We start from the raw sequence: 9,724 nt of genomic DNA, 5'->3' as shown, positions 1-9,724 counted from the left end.
GCTTCCCATCACACCCCCACAAACAGTGCAGATGTGTGGACAGGCACAGGAGAGCTGCATCAGTCACATCAGGAGCATATGGGCTGACTGGGAGACATGACAGAAGTAAAAGGAAGGCAAATAATTTCAATCAAATTGTTAGGAGCTGATTTTGGTTAAAAAGAGAGCCTCCAAAAATGTCTACATCAATTAAAATCTAATCTCCTTTGCGATCATTTAAAATTCCATCCAACTAAGGTAGTTTTTGCAATATACCTCAAAAAACTTCCTGTGTGCAAAATTTCCCTCTATTTATGTACCTTGGTTCTAAATGCTGCTGCTCTATTGATTACTGTAATTCAGCTCTAATTGCACTTTTACAAAGCAGGATGAATAGATTACAGTTGAGCTAGGAGGAAGCCAAACATCAATTATTAATATAACAGAGCTGGCCTTTACCATGTCTGTATTATTTACCTTGGGGAGTTTAGGAACCTGCTGAATAATATTTATCCTCGTAAATTAACCACTTCAAAATATTTGTTTTCATTAAGAAAAGCAACCAGAGTAATAAAATATTCTTTCAGCAAATGCAAACAAGCCCTCAGTGTCTGTAATGATACGTGAAAACCCAATGCACTCCCTCAGAATGAGGCAGTGTTTCAGAAAGCAGGTTCTACATTGCTTACCAAAACACACACAGCTGGTTGATCTGCACATTAACTTGCAGCACGGGGTCTTTGGTTACTGTTGGAGTCGTTGTTGTTATTGCCAGGCTATTTTGCTGCTCGACAGGGATCCAAAAAGCGGACAGTTTCAGCAAGGAGAAAAAGCAAGTGATAAAGCTGGTACTTCCTCTGCAAATTTCTGTATTTACAAGGCAGTGACAGCAAGTCCTGTTTCCCAGACCCTTTTTGGCCAGCACTGTGCCCCCTTCTTCCACTGCTGTCACTGTTGTTGGTCCCATGTCATCACAGAATCAACTCGGCTGGAAAAGACCTTTGAGATCACCGAGTCCAACCTTTGACCCAACACCACCTCCTCTACTACACCAGAGCACTGAGTGCCACACTCACTCTTTCCTTAAACACCTCCAGGGATGGTGACTCCATCACCTCCCTGGGCAGCACATTCCAATGCCCAATCACTCTTTCTGGGAAGAAATTCCCCCCAGTGTCCAATCTAAACCTCCCCTGGTGCAGCTGAAGACCGTGCCCTCTTGTCCTGTGGCTTGTTGCCTGGGAGAAGAGCCCGACCCCCACCTTCCTACAACCTCCTGTCAGGGAGTTGTAGAATGATAAGATCTCCCCTGAGCCTCCTTTTATCCAGGCTAAACACCCCCTGCTCCCTCAGCAGCTCCTCATAGGACTTGTCTTGCCTGTGCATCCTCAGCTTTGTTGCTCAGCAGTCAGTATTGACAGTTTATACCCTAACCTTATGGCCTGTGGCTCTGGCTGATGATTTGGTTAGATCGACTTTTTTTTTTTTTTTTAAATATATATTGCTAAGCAAGGAAATTTTTAAATCATTCCTCTGACCTTTGCCTCTTCTCTTTGGATACTTCACCGGCCCAAAGAACAGTCATCCCTTTTTTGCCACTAGTTACTCCCTGCAGAATAATTGGACTTGATAACAGAGCCTGCCTGGCCAAAGCCTGACTGGCCAAAGCAGAGGGGCTGGCAGTTTACAATCACATGCACAGACCCACCAAGATTTTCACCTTCAGACTGAGTCTCAGAATTTTCCACAGGCAGATGTTATCAGACACAATTCCTCTTCAGCATTTAACTGCTGCTAGGAAGGCAACTCTCGTGCTACACAGATTCTATGGTTGTTCTGTAGGTAGAGCTGAACTTCCTCTGGCAATAAATACTGTGCTTAAAAGCTATTATTTCTGGAATAAACATGTCCACCAAAGTTAATTCTTTAAATTTCCACTGTATCACAGTCAAGAACTTGCTGTACAATATTTAATTAGTTAGCCATTTGTAGCTAGGATTGGAGGCATCCATCATCTTTCCAAAAACATGCACATCACCATCTGTAACATCCACTCAGTATTTTGGCTCTGAATGAGAGAAAACATTTAACACATTGGCTGCTAAAGGTTAGTAGATTTTGTTACAGAACCATCAAATGTGAATTCTGTTGTGCTGCTCCTTTGAGAGTACAACCCCAGCACGTGCCACCATGGTATAGTTTCTCATCAAAAAGTCTGGAGGGAATCCAGTGAAATCTGTCCACAATATTCAACTGCAAGAGTAGTAATTCAGCTTTATTCTATATCTGACCAGATGAAATCAGCCTTTTTTACCCATTGGGCATCTTTCATCTGCTCCTGCAAGATATGTGTGTTTATTTCTTTTCAATTCTTTGGAAATGATATTGGTGCAGTAGTAGTCTAGTAATGGTGTATTTATGATAAAAACTTAGGGTTAGATTGTTCCTAAGAAAGAAAACAAGATGCTTCCTGTATTTACCCAGGATCTGATTAGAAACCCACAGAGCAACAAAATCCTTGGATGTGAGGAATAAATTTAAGTACATCAAACTGTGTGCTTCTTCCTGGGTATGTAATTTTGAATTTGACTGTGCAAAAGCCTGACCAGTGAGCAGCATTCTCTGTGCTTGATATGTACCTCCATCTTGGGTCAAATACAAATTTTATTATTGGAAATTTTTTATTTACTTAATGATTACCTGTAAAAATGCTGAATAAGATTAATTTTTATACTAATTCACTAGAACGCCCACTCATTGATTCCTTATTAACAAGTGTCTGTCATGATCTAAGGGTCCAGCAACTCTTAACACCACTTATTCCTGTTTTAAATGTTGCACAGCAATAGTTTTCCCCAAGAAACCAAAGCTTAAGTCACCAGTCTGTATATCAACTAATGTTCTCAAAAGTTTTTGAGTTTATTGACCAATTTCTCAGCTGTTTTATAGTCCTAAAGACCTGAAAGCTGTTACAATCCTATAAATTGATGAAAATCAGCAATAAAAATGAGCAAGCTCTTGTGAAAAACCTCTCAAAAAAACCTAAAAAGATGGTTCATGGATGAACTTTACTCCTTAAACACCACAGAAATCACACAAGGGATCAAAATCAGGATAAAACATTCTTAGGAAGGCAGGCTGCACTGGCTTCACTGTCCTCCAGATTGCCTGATCAACAGCAATATTGAGCAGTGCTATCAACTGTACATTTAAACAGCTATACAGGTACTTTGTAAGTAGAAGATTGGACCATGTTTATCTGAGATGTTCCATTTTAAAAATATAATGTAAAAAACATAAGTGAAGTAAACACCAACAATTAAGATGAGCCAACCAGAATTTCTCTCAACCAGATTCGTGTGTCCGTGTGTTCCCTTTTACTTGCTACCCCCCTCACATGAGATATCATTGACTTGATCCAGACAAAAGCTTTCAGTGCAGTTTTCTTTTTTCCTATAAACCCTGAAGTATCAGACAAATGTATCTGTTTAGTGAAAACTTGCATTTTCCTTCAAGAAACTGAGACGAAATCCACTCTAGCCTTAACCTCGAAAGAGGCAAAAGAACAGTAGAACACCCATGCTTCCAACCAAGGAAGCAAAACAAACAAAAACCCAACAACAACAAAACCAGCAAAAAAACCCCAAAACAAACCACCAAAAACCCCAAGAGACAGCTATTTCTCTAGGTGATACTGTACAGAGACTTTAAAGACAGCTGTGAATATTCACTTTTTTCACACAGTGCAAATCACCTTTATTGCAACACACAAGTATCAGCCTGTTATATCGTGGACAGATATAATGTTATTAATAGCAAATTTCTCCTCCCAAATGAAGTCTTCCCATGAATATTTATCTACATTCAAATAGGAATGCCTCTCATCTCAGAAAAGAATTCATGAACTTTAATGGCAACTTCAGACAATTTGATAGGTTTATATTTCCCTCAAGTAAACAGCTTTGCATTAGCATATGAATGTTATTATCTATCCTTTAACTTTGCCAGACACTGACCACTTTGTTGCATTTTTAATGGCTTTACCTATGAGTTTTTCATTAAACATTTTTGATCTACTGTTGGCTCTGATGTCAGACTGAGAAAGAACTTTGCCTGTTTGCATATCAGTGAGCTCAAAGCTACCTAGAAACACTTCATAGCAGCCTAAATTCCAAAAAAAATGGTCTTGCACATCTAGGCTTACTTGTCTCTTACAACATAGGTATCTGAGGAAAACACCTTAAGTACCATGAAGGGTGCAAAGATATCAGAATCTGAACTGCATATAGCACCATCCTCATTCTTAGTTACTGCAGTAGAGGTTTGTGAAAAATTGGGATTCTTGGGATTCTCATTTCACAGAAAAACGGTACCTTAACATGTGTTTTTTTCCTAAATCCCGGGGGAACTTAAATTACATGTACAGATGTAGACTCACATATGAGGGGAGAGATCCTCCTGATATCTTTGAAGATCAAAGAACTTTATTTACATTTTCCTGTTATCTTTGCCACAATTAATGAACAACACAAGCACCAGAGTGATGACCAAAATTTTTCCTGTTTGGAGAAGACCTCAAACATGTCATTAATGGATGTCTAGCACCAGAAGATATTCTGCTCTTTAAATTTTCTATTAAAAGTGTATATTGAAACTCTTTCTAAAAAGGGAAAATACAGGGGTGAAAAGATCCTTCCTTCCCAACTTTGCTTTTATTTTTACCTTGGTTGACTCACCTATGGAACAGCAAATAAGCTTTTTTTTTTTTTATATGAGACTATCATTATAATGAATTGAAGACAAGGCTACACTGGGCATCTTTCATCTAAGTTAATGTGCACACTTGGATTATAACAAAGTCTATATTTTTACATGCTCGAGAAAACATCTCTCTTACTCAGTATTTCCATCAGTTTTAACAATGACTCCCCTAACTAATGGTGTATATTCTTATATAACACACTCTGTGCTACATTTCTTCCAGTCTCGGTTTAAGAAGTTAATGAAAGTGACTCTTTCCTACAACAAGAAATCCCACCTAAGACCTAAGCAAACGGATGCCTCAGAAAGTTGAAATAATTACATAATCCACTCTGATATAGGAAGGAATTTGCATGCATTTGTTTTTACACCTACTGTGATAGACGCAGCCCTGGAGCTTTCTTGGATTAACTCAATTATTTATCATCATCTGCTTATCAGTCTACTTGTGTCTGAAATGAATTTCAGAGTAAAATAAATCACAAGGAACTTGTTACATCAGTGGACTGAAATGGCTCACAACTGCTTCAATTCCTGATTTACACAGGGCAAATGGGAATTGTCATGGGAGTCAAGCTAATCATCCATTCCATCCTTTTTATCACTGTGCCCTAGAAAGGAATGAAATGCTCTGCAGTAGAAGTGGTGGGTAACCATTTACAGATTCACGTTTCTGTTCTATCCACCCTCCAACTGAGACACTGCTTTCAGTTAAATAAAAGTTCACACCCCTCCCAGAAGAAAGTCTGGAGTTGAATTGTGTTGGTTACTATTATGACTTTGGCTAAGATCCAGCTGCAGTCCCTCTTAAGTTTTTCACACTTGCCAGTTTCCCCTTCTGCTCAATGTTCCTACATTATGTTCAGTGCTGATCTAGAAAATCTTCCAGGTGTAGATCACACAATTCTTTACTGCGATTTTTCTTGGTTATTTAGCTGTTCCCATACATTGAAAATGTCCTTTAAATCAGTAAAATCAAGGTTAAAACCTCAATAGAAATGCTCACCCCCTTTCCCTGGTTAGCTCTGTACCTGGAGAGATCTAGAGTGTGCTCAGGTCTCAGAGCTGCCACTAGGCTGTTTTAACTCCATTTTACCAAACTGCTGCACTCAATATGTATTGATAATACGAAGAGTGAAGCAGCTAAAAGCTGAAGTCTTCTATAGTGATTTTAATTAAGGGTCTGTCACCATCTGAATTATTATTACCGTTACTTTAGGAATTACATTGCAGCATAAATTATTACAATAAAGAAGCCTGGCAATTGTGATGTTAGTCAAAGTGCCTGAAAGAGGTTTTGCTTGCATTGTGCCTTTTGGGCCACTGGGGAAAAAGAAATTCAGAGATTGCTTCCATTTGGAAGAGGAGCTGTGATGTTGCCAAATACTTCCATAATTAACTACTATTTAGCTATGGAGGTAATAGATGCCCAGCTCTGAAGCCCATGTCCTCCATGGCACTACCAGAGTTTCTCACCCAAGTATTCCCTCCCTGGGGCTCATGCTCCCCACACTTGCTCTGTCACTGTGCCTCCAGCTCACCCAAATCCCTGGGTTTGCGTTCTCTCGCTTCCAAACGCACACTGGCAGGATGAAATCCAGAGAAAGCCTCTCACTCCACATGTACACCCCAAACACATTGTTTGAAACGTGATAGGTCCTGTCATTGGGCTGAGAGTGGCAGATGTGTAGCTGGCTGATGTTATAAAATAGGACAATTACCACAGAATATGCCAATTTGGAAGGGACCCCCAAGGGTCATCGAGTCCAACTCCTGGCCCTGTTTTAAGGGAAAAAGCAGGTGTTCTGAATCCATAACTGTACTTTACCAAACACCCACGTGATGCTGCAGCTCCAGCGGACGGGCTGGATGCCCACCACGTGGGGAGCTGGAGCACCGCCTGCTTCCAGCCTGTGATGAGCCCAGACAGTCCCACCTCGATGCCGCATCCCGCTGGTCCCCAGCGCGCTTCGAGGATTGGCTTCTGTTTTACACTCCTTACAGCTTTTAGGGAAATACAAGCAATGCAACTCGGAGGAACGGGGTCAAAGCTGTACCTGGTCGGTACTTGTGTGACGCTCTGGTAACAGGAGCAGCCCCACGCTCCACCTCATGCAGCGCCCTGGGAAAGAGGAGCTCTGAGCTGGACTGTGATGCTCAGGCTCCCCCTGCCTGCATCCGCAGCCGAGCGGCACCGCTCGCTCAGTACAACTGCCAGGGAACTGCTCCGGGGGAAAACTCAACGACGGAATTACTTCCTGCTTGATTCAGAATTTTCTGAAATTCTGGGTTGAGATTCCTCTCCCTTTGCATCGGAAAACATGTTTATTTAATTTAAAAAAGCACACGTGTCCTGGCAAATCAAATACAGATGCAGCTTGTTTTTCACCAGAAGGATGCAACGCTTTCACTGTATCCCCAAGGCCAACCAAAACTACAACAGAGAATAACTGAGCTTGATATGAAATTCACACTCTAAATAAGAGAGAAATAATTTTGGCAGTGGCTTAAGCAGAGTTGAGTGACTAACAAAAATGTGGAAGATTAAATGTGTTTTGAAGAACTGAAGACTTTAATTTTTTTTTATTTTATTTGAGCTTCATTACTTTTTTTGCTAAGCTTAGCTTAGACAACTTTTTATATACACTTAATTATACAAATTTTCTGATCCTGGGTATGATTTTAAAGACCATATAGGAAAGTCCTTAAAAACTGCAGTTCCGGCTGCAGCATTTAATTCTAAATAGTCAGCAATGCAGCCTTCAGAAAATACAAAGCTCTTGGGTGAAAAAATGTCATTGCCTTAGGATAGGGCCACAGTTTCCCTCTTGCTTGCAAAAGCAATATTATTTACATCATTTATTTCAAATTGCTGCAACATGTCAGGATGTGGAGAGCTTTAGAGTGGACTAATTTCATTACAAAGTTATACATATATATGTATAAAAAACTGGAATCTTACTATATTTTTCACCAAGAAAAACCAGCTTAAACAATCTGTTATTTTTATATGTTTACCCAGGCTTCACCTTGGATCATTTATTGTCTGAAAAACAATCTGTTAACATTTAAGACACCTAGGGTCTGCCCTGCATTTCTTGTGTTTCGTTCCAAAAGCAGCATTATGTGTGGGTTGGAAAGCACATAAAACATGTTTATACAGCTGATGTCATTTTTCTCCAGTGTGGGTCTGCACAGTTCACACACACCACCACCATCACCATCAATTCACAGCTCTCTCTCCAAAATGTGTCTGGCAAGAAAAGCCTAAAGCACATTTAGGAAAAATAGAGCAAATCTTCACCTTTCACAGCTGGGTCTCATCCAGTAGATCTGATTAACTGGTTTGGCAGCCACTCTCCCAGAAAGCCACACATGGTGCTACTCTACAACTTTATCTTAATGCAAATCATGAGATTGTTTACAGATACTCAGAAAGTGATAGATACTCTTAGTCCTCTGTTCAGAATGTCTTTCAAACAAGCATTAAAATAACGGTTGTTCTATTCTATAAACAGATGCAGGCACTGCTAAGACCCCAAGAGAGAGAGGTAAATTCACCCCGAAGTCAAGGACCTTCACTGAGGCTCTCAAGCCAAGGCCTTGTCCTTCCATCAAGGAATTTTTCCAAAGCAGTACCTTAATATGCAACTTCAGATGTATATCCCTGCTTAATGCTATTCTTTCAAAATCTGTCTCAAACCACTTTATATATGTGGGCAAATTTTCTGGTTTGCTTTTGTGCTTCCCACATGGGACAGCTATATTTGAAGGGTGGTTGAAATGACTCCTTCGTGTGTGCTTTACAGAAAGCAATACGGCATCCTGAGTAAATTATTTTTTCCTAGTCTCACATTTCAAATGTAATAAAAATAATTCCAAGGTATAGGATTTGCATTGCAGTCTGTAAGGCCTGGTCTACCACTTTTACACAAGTATATTTTTTAAAAAAAGAACCCCAAACTAGAAATTAATTTTTTAAACTGCTCTGTTCCTTGTTTTCTATCCAATTCCAAGACCTTGAAATATAAATAGCACCAGAGTAATCCAGGCACTGCAACATGCACTAACTCTTTCTGCAGGCATAAAGAAAAGTGACTCACTTATGACAGGTATATCCATTTGATCATTACCTGAAAATATTCAGAACATGCATCCCTGGGAGACAATGCATCCTGCTGGGGCTGAAGGCTGTCATATTTTATGTAATTCATGTCTTTAGTGAATCAAGATTATTACATCCACCAATCTAAGCCTGAAAGGGGAATCATAGAAGAGAAGCAGGCTGTAAATCTTCTCATTATAAGGAAGCTGAGAATTTTGTTCTGGACCCCGAATGCCCCCCAAAGACACGAGGCACTCACAGAAAGTTCCCTAGTACATCACTCTGCTACACATCTGTTATATACCTCATTCCAGAGATTTCTCATACTCAAGTCCTGTTTTATGGGAATACTACAACTTGGGTAACGTAGGAATTTGTCTAAGCCAGGGCTGGATGTGGCCACAGTTTGAATGATGAGCAACCATGTGGAGTTTCCAATCCCATTTCAGTGGCACAGAGCCTGCAGGACTCACAGGTACCTGTGTTTGCAGTTCCACGAGTCTTCCCTAGAAAGCCTCTTTTCCCGTCCCTCACTCCACACTACATAAGAACGGGATCACAAGAAAGTTAACACTTCTGCTAAGTACCAGAATCCTTTGTCCAGGCAAAGACAGACCAACAGGACAGGACAAAATAAAGAGCAACAGCAATACGGTACCCAGTCCTAGTTCTCAAAACAGAAGCTAGGACTTCCCAGTTCCCAAAACATGAGACCTATTTGATCTCTAAGGAAGGAAAGAACAGATTCTGCACTCAGCCCTGTGTTTAGCAACATTTCTCTCATGGGCTCAGCAGGCATTCCTGCGAGACTCAGCTGGACTCGGGCTAAGCAGCAGGAGGTGAATGAGTGGAAGGAATGTTACCATTGTGCTGCACCTC

The sequence above is a fragment of the Pipra filicauda genome, unplaced genomic scaffold (genome assembly GCF_003945595.2).
Source record: "Pipra filicauda isolate LSUMZ 115617 unplaced genomic scaffold, ASM394559v2 scaffold99_size2403431_pilon, whole genome shotgun sequence".
NCBI classification, from domain to species: Eukaryota; Metazoa; Chordata; class Aves; order Passeriformes; family Pipridae; genus Pipra; species Pipra filicauda.
Note: the sequence above shows the minus strand (reverse complement) of the source record.